General features: G+C 41.3%; 1 long non-coding RNA gene across 1 annotated transcript; it reads right to left on the reverse strand.

Moving 5' to 3' along the window:
* Nucleotides 1-11,420: 11,420 nt before the first annotated feature.
* On the reverse strand, nt 11,421-16,703 carry LOC130206310 (uncharacterized). Its single transcript, XR_008834080.1, has 5 exons — nt 16,615-16,703; nt 14,937-15,300; nt 14,387-14,863; nt 13,348-13,443; nt 11,421-12,479 (listed from the first exon to the last, which is right to left on the reverse strand). It is a non-coding gene; the product is annotated as an uncharacterized LOC130206310 (long non-coding RNA).
* Nucleotides 16,704-17,055: the final 352 nt, after the last annotated feature.

Below are 17,055 nucleotides of genomic sequence, written 5' to 3' on the forward strand. Positions count from 1 at the left end.
TTAGTGCTGATAGAGGACTCGTCTCTGTCCTGGTCTTGTTAGACCTTAGTTCTGATAAAGGACTCATCTCTGTACTGGTCTTGTTAGACCTTAGTGCTGATAGAGGACTCATCTCTGTACTGGTCTTGTCAGACCATAGTCCTGATGAAGGACTCATCTCTGTACTGGTCTTGTTAGACCTTAGTGCTGATAGAGGACTCATCTCTGTACTGGTCTTGTTAGACCTTAGTCCTGATAGAGGACTCATCTCTGTACTGGTCTTGTGAGACCTTAGTGCTGATAAAGGACTCATCTCTGTACTGGTCTTGTTAGACCTTAGTGCTGATAGAGGACTCCTCTCTGTACTGGTCTTGTGAGACCTTAGTGCTGATAAAGGACTCATCTCTGTACTGGTCTTGTTAGACCTTAGTCCTGATAAAGGACTCATCTCTGTACTGGTCTTGTTAGATCTTAGTTCTGATAAAGGACTCATCTCTGTACTGGTCTTGTTAGATCTTAGTGCTGATAGAGGACTCATCTCTGGACTGGTCTTGTTAGACCTTAGTGCTGATAGAGGACTCATCTCTGTACTGGTCTTGTTAGACCTTAGTGCTGATAGAGGACTCCTCTCTGTACTGGTCTTGTTAGACCTTAGTCCTGATAGAGGACTCATCTCTGGACTGGTCTTGTTAGACCTTAGTCCTGATAAAGGACTCATCTCTGTACTGGTCTTGTTAGACCTTAGTGCTGATAAAGGACTCCTCTCTGTACTGGTCTTGTTAGACCTTAGTGCTGATAGAGGACTCCTCTCTGTACTGGTCTTGTTAGACCTTAGTGCTGATAAAGGACTCCTCTCTGTACTGGTCTTAGTCCTGATAAAGGACTCATCTCTGTCCTGGTCTTGTTAGACCTTAGTGCTGATAAAGGACTCATCTCTGTACTGGTCTTGTTAGACCTTAGTGCTGATAGAGGACTCATCACTGTACTGGTCTTGTTGGACCTTAGTCCTGATAAAGGACTCATCTCTGTACTGGTCTTGTTAGACCTTAGTGCTGATAGAGGACTCATCACTGTACTGGTCTTGTTGGACCTTAGTGCTGATAAAGGACTCATCTCTGTACTGGTCTTGTTAGACCTTAGTGCTGATAGAGGACTCATCACTGTACTGGTCTTGTTAGACCTTAGTGCTGATAAAGGACTCATCTCTGTACTGGTCTTGTTAGACCTTAGTGCTGATAGAGGACTCCTCTCTGTACTGGTCTTGTGAGTTTCTACACTAGATGTCTAACTGATAGTGCTGTAGCTAAATTTAAAGAAGCGATTCCTTCTGTATTTGATTCAATACCACGTCTCAATATAACAGAGGACTCCTGGTCTAACTTTAGTCCGTCCCAGATTGATTATCTTGTTGACAGTGCCATAGGCTCTCTGAGAATGACACTGGACTCGATAGCCCCTCTGAAGAAGAAGACAGTGAGGAAGAGGAGGTTTGCTCCCTGGTATAACCCTCAGACCCGCAAACTGAAGCAAACGTCACAGCTTGAACGCATATGGCGTTCAACTAATCTCGAAGAATGCCGCTTAGTTTGGCGAGATAGTCTTAAAACATATAAGAAGGCCCTCCGTAATGCCAGAGCAGCCTATTACTCATCAATAATAGAAAAATAAAAACAACCCCAGGTTTCTCTTCAGCACTGTAGCCAGGCTGACAGAGAGTCACAGCTCTGTGGAGCCGAGCATTCCTATAAACCTTAGTGGTAATGACTTTATGAACTTCTTTAATGAAAAGATTTTAACTATTAGGGACAAGATTAATAATCTCTTGCCCATAACCAGTGCCAATCTGTTCTCAAGTGGAATGGCCTTGGAAACCGCTGTATGCCCTGGTGTATATTTGGAGGATTTTCTCCTATCAACCGTGACCAATTATTTTCAACGGTTTCTACTTGAACACGTCTACCTGTCTCTTGGACCCCATCCCGACGAGGCTGCTTAAAGACGTTTTGCCTTTAATTGGCGGCTCTCTATTAGATATTATCAATGTGTCTCTGCTAACAGGCCACGTACCACACTCCTTCAAGGTGGCTGTTATTAAACCTCTCCTGAAGAAGCCCACTCTGGATCCAGAGGTATTGGCTAACTACAGACCGATCTCTAACCTCCCTTCCTCTCCAAGATCCTTGAGAAAGTGGTCGCAAATCAGTTGTGCGACTTTCTACATCATAATAGTTTATTTGAGAAATTTCAATCAGGATTTAGAAAACACCACAGCACCGAGGCGGCACTGGTGAAAATTACAAATGACCTCTTAATGGCAGCAGATAAAGGACTCCTCTCTGTCCTGGTCTTGTTAGACCTTAGTGCTGCATTCGACACCATTGACCATGACATCCTGTTACAGAGACTGGAGCAGTCGATTGGCATTTCAGGCACGGCACTAATTTGGTTTAAATCCTATTTATCAGATCGATCTCAGTTTGTATTTGTAAACGATGACGCCTCGATAACCACCAACGTTAATCACGGAGTTCCACAAGGTTCTGTGCTTGGACCAATTTTATTTACCTTATACATGCTTCCTTTGGGCAATATTATCAGGAAACACTCCATAAACTTTCATTGTTATGCAGATGACACTCAACTATATTTATCGATAAAACCAGAGGAGAGCAACCAACTCTGTAAAATTCAAGCATGTCTTAAAGACATAAAACATGGATGACCTGCAACTTCTTGATGTTAAACTCAGACAAAACCAAGTAATTTTAATCGGCCCTGAGCACCTCAGAGATCAATTATCTGGTGATGTGGATTCTGTAGCGGCATTGCCCTGGCATCCAACACCACTGTAAAGAATCTTGGCGTTATCTTTGATCGGGACTTGTCCTTTAACTCCACGTAAAGCAAATCTCAAGGACTGCATTCTTTCATCTACGTAATATTTCAAAAATCAGGCACATCTTGTCCCAAAAGATGCAGAAAAATTGGTTCACGCTGTTACTTGAGACTGGATTACTGCAACTCCTTATTAGCAGGCTGCTCTAATAAATCTCTTAGGTCCCTCCAGTTGATCCAGAATGCTGCAGCTCGTGTTCTCACTAAAACTAAGAAAGAGATCACATCACTCCTGCACTAGCTGCTCTGCACTGGCTCCCAGTAAAATCAAGAATCACTTTTAAAATTCTTCTCTTAACCTACAAAGCCTTGATTGGTGATGCTCCATCATATCTTAAGGAGCTTGTAGTACCATATTGCCCACTAGAGCTACGCTCACTAAATGCGGGACTACTTGTAGTTCCTAGAGTCTTAAAAGTAGAATGGGAGCCAGAGCCTTTAGTTATCAAGCTCCTCTTTATGGAACCAGCTTCCAATTTCAGTCCGGGAGGCAGACACAGTCACCTCGTTTAGAGTAGACTTAAGACCTTCCTCTTTGACAGAGCTTATAGTTAGGGCTGAATCAGGTTTGCCCTGGTCCAGCCCCTTGATATGCTGCTATAGGCTTATAGCTGCCGGGGACGTTTTAGGATGCACTGAGTACCTATCTCCTCTTTTCTCTCCTTAAGGATGAATTTTCATCTCTCAATCACACGTTACTAACTCTGCTTTCTCCCGAAGTCCTTTTGACTTTCGTCTCATGGGGTCATCGGACCCTATGAGACGGCATAGATCTATCTGCCTGATGGATCGTCTGGGTCGTGGAATTCCTGCTCATGACTACGCCACTGTCCTGTTGAGACTCCCACCTCCTCCCCACCGCCATCTGCCTGATGGATCGTGGAGTCTCCATCGTGGAATATGCCTACTATGAACTATTCATACACTCTGTCATATTCATTGAATGTATTTTAACTCTAAATCTGTCCTTCTGTACACATTACATCTATTGCATCTGTCCATCCTAGGAGAGGGATCCTCCTCTGTTGCTCTCCTCCAGGTTTCTTCCCTTTTTTTTCCCCTGAAGGGTTATTTGGGAGTTTTTCCTGGTCCGATGTGAGGTTTTGGGGCAGGGATGTCTATGTGTACAGATTGTAAAGCACTCCGAGACAAATTTGTAATTTGTGAAATTGGGCTATACAAATAAACTGAATTGAATTGAATTGAATCTCTGTACTGGCCTTGTTCTACCTTAGTCCTGCGTTCGACACTATTGACCATGACATCCTGTTCCAGAGACTGGATCAGTCGATTGGCGTTTCAGGCGCCGCACTAAATTGGTTTAAATCCTATTTATCAGATCGATCTCAGTTTGTATTTGTAAATGATGAAGCCTCGATGATCACCAACGTTAGTCTCGGAGTTCCACAAGGTTCTGTGCTTGGACCACTTTAATTTACCTTATCCATGCTTCCTTTGGGCAATATTATCGGGAAACACTCCATACACTTTTATTGTTATGCAGATGATACTCAACTATATCTATCGATCAAACCAAAAGAGACCAACCAGCTCACTATAATAATAATGCCGACTCATTATTAATACATTTCTGTCATATTCATTAAATGTGTTGTAACTCTGTAACATTGTTCATCTGGTCACATCACATCTATTGTTCTGTCCATCCTGGAGAGGGATCCTCCTCTGCTTTCCTGAAGGTTTCTTCCCCTTTTCTTCCCTGTGAATTTTTGTTGTTTTTTTGGTAGTTTTTCCTGATCCGATGTGAGGTCAAAGGTCAGAATTCAAAAATTGGTGAAAATGTACCGATTGGTTCATGACCAACACATCACGTTTCATTCACAGGGCTTTTCCGGTCGCTGTGGCTCACAGACAAATGAAGACAACCGCATCATTTTGCGGTCTGAAGTCAGCAGGTGAAAGTTTGATGGTGTCTTCCGTCTTTCTTGTTTGTTCTGAACCTTTTGGTCACAAAAAGAAAACAGCACGCGCCGACAGAGCGCCGCTTGGTGTGAATATAGCTGTGGATACCGCTCAGAGGTGAGTCGCAGTCTGACGAGGGGCATCATTCTTTCTGACACCTAAACCAGTTTTCGCTCTTTAAAATGATGGCGGAGTGAGGAGAGCGGAGGGAGCCACAAGGAGAAAATACACCCTTAGCTGCATGTGGATTGCAGGGCAGCTTTTATTAAGGGAGCAATATGCTCAGCTGGGCTTTGCCATCCATCACTAAGACCTGTGCACCCCCCCCCCCCTCCCCCCATTCCCCCCACCAACACAACACTGTGCATGGAGCATGAGAAATTCAGTCTCTTTTCTCAGGGCTGAGCAACTGACTGGCAAACACCTGGACCACCCCGAAGTAGACGTCTTACTCATTGACAAATGTACAAATAATTAGTAACAGCAGTAGTAGTATTACGTTCAAACTGAATCAGATTAAACTGTACTGCCTAAAGTTGGAAAAAGCAGTTATTAAATGCATTTAATCGAATAGTGGAAAAAGTATTTTTCCTTAAGTGTTTCTATTTGATATTACTTTATATTTCTACTCCACTACATTATTGTACTTTTTACTCAACTACATGCATCTGCGAGATTTAGTTTCTTTACTCATTCAGATTTAAAAAAAAAAAATGTAATGCTTTGAAAATGACATCAACAGGCACCTCCTCTTTAGAAAGAAAGACAATCAACCATCTTAGTGACCATGAGTCACTTAAAACTATAAAACATAGTGCAGTTAACCTTTGACATTCGAATAATAACTAACATGTATTTTTACAATTAACACCTAAAATGAAGAAGGCATTTTCATATGAGAAGGTAGTAGAACATCAAAACCATACGTAAGTGTAACCTGGTCTAGCCTGGAAAATCCTCACGGATGGATGGATGGGTAAATTGGTAGATAGATGGATGGGTAGATGGATGATGAGTGGATGGATGGATGAATGGGTGGATGGGTAAATGGATGGGTAGATGGATAAGTAGATGGATGGATGGATAATTAGCTGGATAGAGGGGTGAATGGAAATATGGGTAGATGGATGGTTGAATGGATGGATGGATGGGTAGATGGACGGATGGATCGATGAATAAATGGATGAATGAAAAGATGGGTAGATGAATGGATAGATGGATTGATGGGTAGATGGATAGATGGGTAGATGGATAGATGGATAGATGGGTAGACGGATGGATGGATGCTTCTATCATGTTGGTACTGGATCGTTCAGGGACTGGTCGGTTCACTCCTAACCCCCCGGAGTGAGCAGGACTGGTTGGCTATAAAAACACATTCAGAAGTCTTCTGTATGCCTCTGAGGTCAATCCATTAAACTCAAACTGAGCTCCAGTCATTTAGCTCGGAGTGCCGTTCCTCTACAACACTTTAAACGGCTCCAATGACAACGCGGAGATGTGTGTCTCATCAAGAACTCTGCTCATCAGACTTGCATCGGGAGAGGGAAGTCGTAGGTCTGACTTCAAAGTAGCTCCGGCTCTCAGAGATCATTTTTAATTGACAGTTTTCTGTTTCATCCGTTTGCCCCTCCCGTGTCGGCGTGTGAAAGCCTCTCACTCCACCCCGATCCGTCCAATTTGAGGGCTGCTTTACATGCCCGGGCATTTCTGCGCATGTCAGTATTGTTTATTCAAGAGTTAAATGCACACCGTTTTAAATTGTCAGTGTTGTTACTTGCACGTGTTTTTTTGGGAAATCAGGACAAAGAACCGCCCAGAAAATCCAGACCCATCCACTTTTTCTTCCTCTCTCTCTCTCTCTCTCTCTCTTTCTTTCCATCTCTCTGGCTCACTCTCCACTTTCCTGTCTCGGTCTCTCTTTAGTTCAAAAGGCTGCGAAATCCTTCACAAACCAATTAAAGTGTATGTAAGGTCCTCGGGGGGGGCCCTGCGGCGACAGTGCCGGGTACGGAGTGGCGAGGGGGTCTGAGGAGACAATCACAGTCTGCAGTATTCAACAATATCAGAGAGGAACAACAACAGCAGGTCATAAATCAGAGCTGCAACCGTGAATAGACGTGTTTGATGTATGGATGGACAGGAATAGAGGCTGCGTACAGGAGCGGGAAACACACGTTAACATCGGGGAAACACAGGATGCATGTTCCCAAACTCTCTAAATGCCAATCTTTAGTTACTCCGTTTGTAGACATAAAGAACACAGGGATGTGTTGACATATAATCATTCGTTGTTGTATATCTATCATTCTAGAACGTTAAAACAAGTTTTCATAGTTGCAAAATGTTTTTTTTTCTCCCCTGAACTGATGCTATCGTAATGCTAATGTTGTAAAACACATTCATGCAGATACACAAGAAGATTCAAACCGACTTGATCATCTACCAACTCTGATTAGGTATAATATCTTTAATTCCGAATATATTTATACATCTACAGAGCTGTTTTCCCTCATTTTCTGGAGGCAGACCATTAAACGAGCTAAATGAAATGATTTAAACAACTTTCTATAGTTCCCAGCTGCTAGCAGCTACTAGCTTTCTTCCTACCGGCATCACAATAATCCCTCTGTTGAAGTCAGTATGTGGTTCAATTTAGGGATTAGGGATTGATTAGGGATTTACATTCATATATACAGACAAGCAAATGTCTCAATGTGTCAACCCAAGCAGAACCAAGAGTCCAAACTGGAGCTAGTGTCACTCTCAGGCCAGTATGGAGTAGATTCAGCCGTCAATGAAGCTATAAAACTGTCAATAACATACGTTGTTGATAATCTGTTGGTAGGTCCAGCAGTTTAAGATTATCCGTCAACAGACAGACAGACACAGAAATGGAAATGTGGAACAATACATATATAATCATCATCATTCCCAAACGGAAGAATCGAGTTGTGTTTAGTCTTCTCAGTTCTCCCAGCATGCAACTGAGAACACGGAGACAGTCCCTGGGTCAAAGGGGAACCTCATCCCTCACTTCTTGCCCTCCTTGGCTGAGACCACATTCTGTCAGGATTAATAAACTTGTTGAGTGATGGATCAGAGGAGTACTGCAGGGCGCCTGCTGGATCAAGCTCCACGACGTACATCCACTAAAGGACTTCTGACTGACGGACAGAGATTCCATCTCGCTTTTGTTGGATTTATGCTGATTGAACACGCCGTAAGTCCTCTCCTTCAAAAGAACTGTTCTATGCCAGTTAAATTCACAGTTCCTCTTGTGTAGCGTATCTTCCTCACGGAAATAGTCCCAGATGTAAAGCTGTGGCCCGTTTTCATCTGTTTTTTTTGCTTCAAGACCAAACATTAGTCAGTTTCTATGCTCTATCTTTACTTATCTATCAAACTGACACAGTGTCGATGTAACTGTCTCAGGTTCACCTGGTCCAGACCTAGAGATGCTGCTAGAGGCTGATAGGCTGCTGGGGGACACTTAGGATACACTGAGCACCTCTCTCCTCTAGGATACACTGAGCTCCTCTCTCCTCTAGGATACATTGAGCTCCTATCTCCTCTAGGATACACTGAGCACCTCTCTCCTCTAGGATACACTGAGCTCCTCTCTCCTCTAGGATACACTGAGCTCCTATCTCCTCTAGGATACACTGAGCTCCTCTCTCCTCTAGGATACACTGAGCACCTCTCTCTTCTAGGATACACTGAGCACCTCTCTCCTCTAAGATACACTCAGCACCTCTCTCCTCTAGGATACACTGAGCACCTCTCTCCTCTAGGATACACTGAGTACCTCTCTCCTCTAGGATACACTGAGCTCCTCTCTCCTCTAGGATACACTGAGCACCTCTCTCCTCTAGGATACACTGAGCTCCTCTCCCCTCTAGGATACACTGAGCACCTCTCTCCTCTAAGATACACTGAGCACCTCTCTCCTCTAGGATACACTGAGCACCTCTCTCCTCTAGGATACACTGAGTACCTCTCTCCTCTAGGATACACTGAGCACCTCTCCTCCAGGATACACTGAGCACCTCTCTAGGATACACTGAGCACCTCTCTCCTCTAGGATACACTGAGCACCTCTCTCCTCTAGGATACACTGAGCACCTCTCTCCTCTAGGATACACTGAGCACCTCTCTCCTCTAGGATACACTGAGCACCTCTCTCCTCTAGGATACACTCAGCACCTCTCTCCTCTAGGATACACTGAGCACCTCTCTCCTCTAGGATACACTGAGCAGCTATCTCCTCTAGGATACACTCAGCACCTCTCTCCTCTAGGATACACTGAGCACCTCTCTCCTCTAGGATACACTGAGCTCCTCTCCTCTAGGATACACTCAGCACCTCTCTCCTCTAGGATACACTCAGCACCTCCCTCCTCTAGGATACACTGAGCACCTCTCTCCTCTAGGATACAATGAGCAGCTATCTCCTCTAGGATACACTCAGCACCTCTCTCCTATCACCAAATTTAAGAGTAGACTTAAGACTTTGCTCTTGATAGTCTGATAGTTAGACCTGAACCAGGTTCACCTGGTCCAGACCCTAGAGATGCTGCTATAGGCTGAGAGGCTGCTGGGGGACACTTAGGATACACTGAGCACCTCTCCTCTAGGATACACTGAGCACCTCTCTCCTCGAGGATACACTGAGCACCTCTCCTCTAGGATACACTGAGCACCTCTCACCTCTAGGATACACTGAGCACCTCTCCTCTAGGATACACTGAGCACCTCTCTCCTCTAGGATACACTGAGCACCTCTCTCCTCTAGGATACACTGAGCACCTCTCCTCTAGGATACACTGGACACCTATCTCCTCTAGGATACACTGAGCACCTATCTTCTATGAAGTTACGTCTCTTAATTGCACATTACTAACTCTATTTCTTCCCCGGAGTCTTTGCGCCTTCTCGCCTCATAGGGTCCATGGGACCTGGCTGTGTCTGAAGCTGGTAGCTGGTCCTGGCCCCTGGGTTCTGACTCCAGACCCTGGCCTGGGCCTGGCCTCCTTGCTAATGGCCCTGCCTCCTGAAGGTCTCTTCCCTTTTCTAAAGTTAAAGGTTTTTTTCCTGATCCGATGTGAGGTCCTGGTACATGGATGTTTTATGTGTACAGATTGTAAAGTCTTCTGAGGAAAATTGTAATTTGGGGCTGATCAAAATTAACTGAACTGAATTGAATTGATCCGATTTGCCATGAGCTTTGTATCTGCCTGAGGGTTAGTTCTCCACCTCGGCCTTGAACCTGCCCACCAGGGTCTGTGTGTGGTGTCTGGATCTCGGTGTAGATGGATGGGTTGTCATGCGCTGCCTCTAAACAGCCCCCCCCCCCCGCCCTCCCGTTCACTGATTAATGGTCTTTTAGTTGACAAATCACCCCTGAGGCTCAGAAATGGGGGAAAGCTAGACAGACAATTGCTGCTAGACAATCAATGCCACAAGGTTTCTCTTTCTTCCCTCTGGTCCTACCGCCATGTTATCTCAGAGACGAGACTTTACAATATTGTTACGGGTTTTGACATCAATGATATCTTGATTTCAAATCCTTGAAAAAATAAATAAATCGACAGTTTAAGTTCAAAGAGCTCTGGCTGTGAGCTGTGTGTGTGTGTGTGACAATGAGACTGTCACTTTGTTTAATTGTGTCAAATAAAGTTTCATCTATTGGGCTTTTTAATCTGGCATGTCGAATAATTGTGCAAAATTGTCCAAATTATATATAGTAGAGACCGCTGTAGAGATTGCGCCGCTTTCCCGAAGCACAATGACGGCAACAAAATAAGATTTAACCCCCCAAATCTTATTTTAATGTCCAATACATTGTTGAATTTGACAAAAGGTCAAGACCAAAACTTCAAACGATCAAAACTATTGTCCTGGATTTGACATGTTGGTCTTCTTTTATCTTGAAGACCTCACAACTAACAGCCAGCCATGTTGGGCTTCCTTTGAAGCCTGAACCCATCTAACGGTGGGTTCAAAGGTGAAGCTGCAACGAGACTTTAGGTCGATGTTATTCCGGGTAGAGCCTGTGTGAGTTGGTGAAAAAGTTACAACACACACTCTAAAAAAAAAAAAGTTGAGTCAACTTAAAAAAGTGAGGCAACCAGCTGCAAAGCCTTTTTGAGTTCACTCAACTAAGGGCTAATGTGTTGTGTCAACTTATGATAAGAAGTTCACTCAAAGTGATATCTTAAGTTTGTCAAACGTAACATTACTATTCAGACGTACTTATGTATTTAAGTTAACACTACTTAAAATATTGCATTTGATAGTTACATCTACTCATGTACTTAAGTTCAGAACACTTAAAATATTAAATTGGAGAAACTTTAAATTGTGTGTTCTTATAGATTAAAAACATACATCAACAGCACTTAACATGTTTTGTTGAGAGAACTTACTTTTAACTTAAAATATTTTGTTGAGAGAACTTACTTTTAACTAAAAATGTTTTGTTACTAAATTTCACTGCCCATTATTTGAGTACACTCAACATTCTTTGCAACGTTGCCTTCATTTAAATTAATTAAAAATGTACACCGTTTTCTTTGGAAAAGTCAACAGTTAAAGAGAACAAACTTCTTCAAACACAAAATGTTTATTAACAATAACTAAACATTTGTTTGCATAACTATATGAATTCCAGGTGTCAACACTTTAACAGACAGCAGAGGGTCAACATCCGTAAAAATCAAAATGGCTGCATAAAGAAAAAAAATGAAAAATTCTGTTTTGTGAATCCAAAATCAAGGCCTTGAAACAAGCTTTGGAACATGGTATATGATGGAACATATATACAACACAGAAGGACAATGGCATTCCCTTGAAACTGTGCTGCTTGAGGATGGTTTTGGTGCAGGTTGCGGTTTTATTCAGGAACAATGTTTTGATTTTGTTGTAACACTAGACTGTCTAGTCAGGCCGGCTTGACCCCACCGTAAAGATTGGTGGGAGGTATAAAATGGCTTAAAAACCTATCTTATCCATGCATCTATCCATCCATCTACCGTTTAAAACTGCAATATGTATATGTATATATATATATATATCCAACAAGAACTGTTAAGATGCAAAAAACAACAATTTTGTACAAGTTATGCTTTCTTGAGCATACACAGCAACAATGCTGATTCCAATATCAGTTTATTGTTATGGGCACTGTATCCTATCAACAGTGGGACAATTTGTCATATATTGCTTTTACAATGGATGGACATCAAAAACATATTGTCTGTAGCAATACAACTGCAACCTGTACATTGGCCTTCAGAAACCTTTTGGAACTCTTACCCCCCTCAAAATCCAGCCAAGACCATAGGCGGGGTTTAAATATGGCAGGCTACTTGAGCAAACTGTTTTTTAAGGCCTGAACCCAGGCAGAGCACTGGGTACCAAGGTTCATGAACTACTTTTGAATTACTTCGAAAGTGTACCTCAAGTCCTTCGGACACTCCAGGTTGAGCATAGATGAGTCCAAACAAAAGGGCAAATGCAGTTGAGATGTCGCATATATCATCCAGCACAATCCGTTCCTCAATAATCACGGCGATGCTTAGTGTTGTTGGACTTGAGCGGACCGTCCCAATGTCATCTTCAACAACTGTGAGTATTCCCAGTTCAACTCCTTTCACGTAAGATTCCTCCGGGTCTGTATTCTACACAAAAACAAGCATACAGAGACTATAATAAATATTCACCGCCTCTTTTAAATTTTCATTTTTTTCTTCCCATTCTGTAACAATACAATTTAAAAGTCAAAAGACATTTTAATGCAGATTTTAAAAACTAAAATATACCACTTTCATACAAGAGTGACCTCCTACACATTAGTATTATAGTATTTCAATCTTCATAGTCTGTTAAATTAAATAAATAAATTGAGCAAAATACAGGGAAACATTTGCTCTCACGGTACAGGCTCCCTTTAATTCAATAAGTGACAAAAACCTGAACTGGAGCAAATCTGCCATTAAACAATGGACAATATCCTTCCAAATCTGCCAGATTCTACCCCTAAAGTCTTTTAGCGGCAAAGGGTGCTAATGGTGTGTAGGTTTTATTTTCTCAAAAAGATTAGCTCAACAGAAATGTATTTTGACTTTGAAAATGTACTGACAGAATAACTTTATAATTAAAATACTGACAAAATGTGTATATGCATCATTCTCAAAACCCATGACCAATTTGGGCTTGGAATTATAAATGTTACCAGTAAATTTGAAGGAGAATTGCTGTTACAAAATGCATGTGATGCAGGCATTACACTCACTTACAGTAATATTGCCAGTATTGGCGATATCACATAAAATTAAAAACTATAAAGTTACACTTATTAGAATATTTAGATGGATTAACAAAGTAACAGTGAAGTAGAAATGAGGGTTTGATGAAAGTTTGTATTAGTGTGTTCTTGCTGAATGTGCAACCTTAACCTTCCGCCAAAAAAAATTCCGTTTGTGTAAACATTCCTGGCAATAAAACTGTTTCTGATTCTGATTCTGATTAATGACAAATTAGTCTTACCAGACATGTCTTCAGCAAGCCGTCCGGCTTCTCCTTCACAACGAAAGGTAGACCTCGCAGAGCTGTACACTTTCTGTGGGCAAGGACATCATTCGTCTGAAAAATTTGACATAATAAAAAAATAATAAATTGTCTCACTTGCAAAAAATGCAATGCAAACTATTAAAGACAAAGGCATTATTCAAATAAATGTGGCAAGTGAATACAGCCGACCTGAAATGCATGCTAACTAAATGAACCCATATGTTCCTACTGTACATATGGGCACCATATTTTTGGACATAGCTTAAGTGTGAAAACAATAACGCTCTCTTGCTTTTCATCTCTGAAATCCCCAATTTGAAATGTCAGTTAAGCCTAACAATACAATACACCTGTTTACATTAACGTGTATTTGTATATATTATAAGACAAACTCTGAAATATTAAAAATGGTCATCTGATGGTAAATGTTCTGCTCCAATGTTATGTTTTGCATAGTTGAGACGAAAGCCATTCAGAGTGCACAAATATAATTGATTTAAATATATTTCCCAGCTCCAAAAGCATAGTGTAGAACAGGGATCGTGAAACATTAGCACAACAACTGGGACTGATGTTTTCTTGCCCCAATACAATGTGATAAAACACCATATAGGCCTTTAATAATACAGTGCAACTCTGACATTTCAATGGCCTTACTACTATTTAATTAATTAAACCTTCTTAAAAAGCATTCCACACTATAGTTTGTCATGTTTTTCAAATTAAAAAGGGGGAATACATTTCATGTATTTCGGTAGTTCTTAAAAAAAGTGGAAAGTAGCAACCACATCATATTTGTCAGCAAATATCCAAATCTACACATAATACTACGCTAATATTAGTGTCACCATAACAGTACAAGATGCCTCCATTCATTCCATCCATTTTATAATTGATGTATTGTCAGACTACATAGTTGTGAAAATGCCCCTCGTCTGTCCCCCAGTTTTTGGTCCCAGTTCAAATCTAATTGAGAACCCTGTTATTCCACATTCACTTCCTACTTATTGATTACCTGTTCATCAAAGTTGTCTAGAAGGATCCTCATGTCCTTTCCAAGCGATGTGCTGCGTGATCTGTACAGCTTCATAAGTTGCGATGCGTGTGCATCCAATGATGACAGGAAGGTCTTCTTCAGGTCCACTCGTGTAAGTCTGAAGAATTCTGCACAGATCTAAGAAAGGTGACAGTTTTCATGTACATGTTATGTACAATTGATTCAAACCTTTGTTGTTGGTTCTTTCAAAAGAAGGGAGAACATTTGGCAAAATATGTTGTTAGAAAAAAAAAAAACTGTTCTTGCAAAAACAACCCAGGCCACCTCTCCATGACATCGGCAACAAGTGGTTCTTCATCCACTATTTCCTTCCTCCGCAGAGAAAAAGTCACTTCCATTTTGGAGTCAATGAGAGCGTTGTTGGGATGTCTTTTCTTTGTTTCTTCCTGCAAGGCTGTGGATCATTCTCCTCTGCAGGCAGTTCTGCATCTGCTTCTGGTAGATCAGTTGGAGTTATTACAGATAATCTAAAATCATTAACACTGTAAGATTTGTGCTTCCGGCTTACATGACTACTGAAGGACGAAAGGACATTACTGGTAAATTCACAGTTTTTGAATGGACAACAAACAGTCACATGCTGCTTTAAATGAGCCCTGAGATGGCCTATGTATTTTGCTGGCGCACAGAGGTCTTTAAAGTCACACAATTCACAACACAATGTGAGCTGCACTTCAGGCTTTCCAGGCTGTTTATGTACTCTTGAAAGATGGGATTTCAATGCACCAGTTGTCTTGAAAGTGCAGATGCAGTCTGTATGCAGGCACGGGAGTGGCCATAATCTCCCCTGGTAATGTCCAAGCCTGTAGTGCTTTAAGAGGACATCTTGATTTGGGTGGGAAAACTTGCACTCTTTACACTGCATCCAAATCCTATGAAGCAAGGAAAGAGAAGGAAATGTTAACAATGTGCATAATTGTCAAAAATGCATGCAAATCTAACAGCTAACATCTCCTTATTTTTTAAGTTGCTCAAAGATAGGCAATAAATATTGACGAGGAGTAATAGTACACATTTTACGAAAACAGAAAAGCAGTTTGCCTTGATTTATTACCTTAAATGTACACTGAGAAGGAAAAATATCGGTCAAGGAGTCTAACTAGAAACACAAAGACATGTGGTGCACAATAGAACTACGTGTTACTTTATGTCTCCTTCATTACCTGGACCAGGGTACACCAACCTTTTTGAAACCGATTGCTACTTTAAGGGTACAAAATAATACGAAGGGCTACTTGTTTGATACAAACTTCCTGAACAACAAAGTTGCACAGATCACCTTTTAATAATAAATATATGTGAAGTGACTGTCTGATCACATATCAATGTTAATTATTCCTCTCAATCATTATTAACAATTTCCACAACAATGATGGAATGGAAAAGAAAAAAAACGTGTTATCATTGTTAGAAAAATGAAAATAAAGTGATATCCGTGCAAAAAATAACTAATATTGAGTTAGTACTAAATATCTTATTGGGGAAAACAATAAGCAATTTTTTGCAAAACAAAACAGATTGAGTACAGATGTGTGAGCCAGTTCATTTATTTTAATGACAACCACAAAGTGTGCAGGATTTGTCACTGCAGTGTCTCAAGAGAGAAAACGTCAATTTATGGAGCTCCATGCTGCAGCCTGTTGCAATACATTAACTGCTTTAGTGATAGCTGATAGCTTAAAATAGTGATGGCTTAAAGCAGCAAATCCCATTGTGAAAAGCACGCAACGTATTTTTCGCCGCTCTCTGTCCACTGTGTGTTCACCTGTGCGCGCGCCCGTGTCTGTGTGCGTCGCATCGGGGCGAAACTCCGCCATGCGCGATACAGAGAAGAGTTGTAACGCGACCATGTAGAGAGGTCGGTTGATAAAAATAAAAATCTTTCTGACAAAGCTCAATTTTTTTTCTCTATTTTTAGAAAATGGGGCGACTCACGGGTAACTTATGAAAGAACTAGAGGCAGCTTTGACGCCACCAACGCTAAAGAACGGAGAAGCACTGCAGCAACATGTTAGCTAACCTAGCTAGCACGAGCGGGTCGTTATCATGAAATTACACATGAACACGTGGAAAGTAGGCTGGGGTCTGTCACGTTGTAAACTTCTTTATGTTAACTTTTGCATTAAAAAAACAACAGGTTATCTGACTAGCCAGTTAGCTAACGCACTGAACATACACAGTCTTACCTGGTTAAGTTGTGCTGGACGTAGACGGCATTCTGCAGAAACACTTAAGGTGGCGTAGACCGGCGCGAAAAATCTCATGCAGAAGTGCACATGCGCAGTGGTAGACGGATATTCTTCTCTCTTCTTCTTCTTCTTCTTCTTCTTCTTCTTCTTCTTCTTCTGCTTCTGCTTTTACGGCGCTGGGCGGTTTTCTCTCTCTCTCTCTCTCTTTATTGAACATTTATTGTGAACAGACAGACATTCAGCAGGTTAAGATTAAGATTTAGGTATAAAAAGTAGATGTCAATCAAATGAAATCTGAAAAACTAAGGTATCTAAATATAATAAACAAACAATGGTATCAAAAACCAATGTATTTTAAACAGGGCCTAAAGAAAATATTTTTATATTATTTTATTATTTAAAATATAAGATTAAAGTAGTATATATATGTATTTATAC

This window comes from Pseudoliparis swirei, chromosome 16, assembly GCF_029220125.1.
Source record: "Pseudoliparis swirei isolate HS2019 ecotype Mariana Trench chromosome 16, NWPU_hadal_v1, whole genome shotgun sequence".
Classification (NCBI taxonomy): Eukaryota; Metazoa; Chordata; class Actinopteri; order Perciformes; family Liparidae; genus Pseudoliparis; species Pseudoliparis swirei.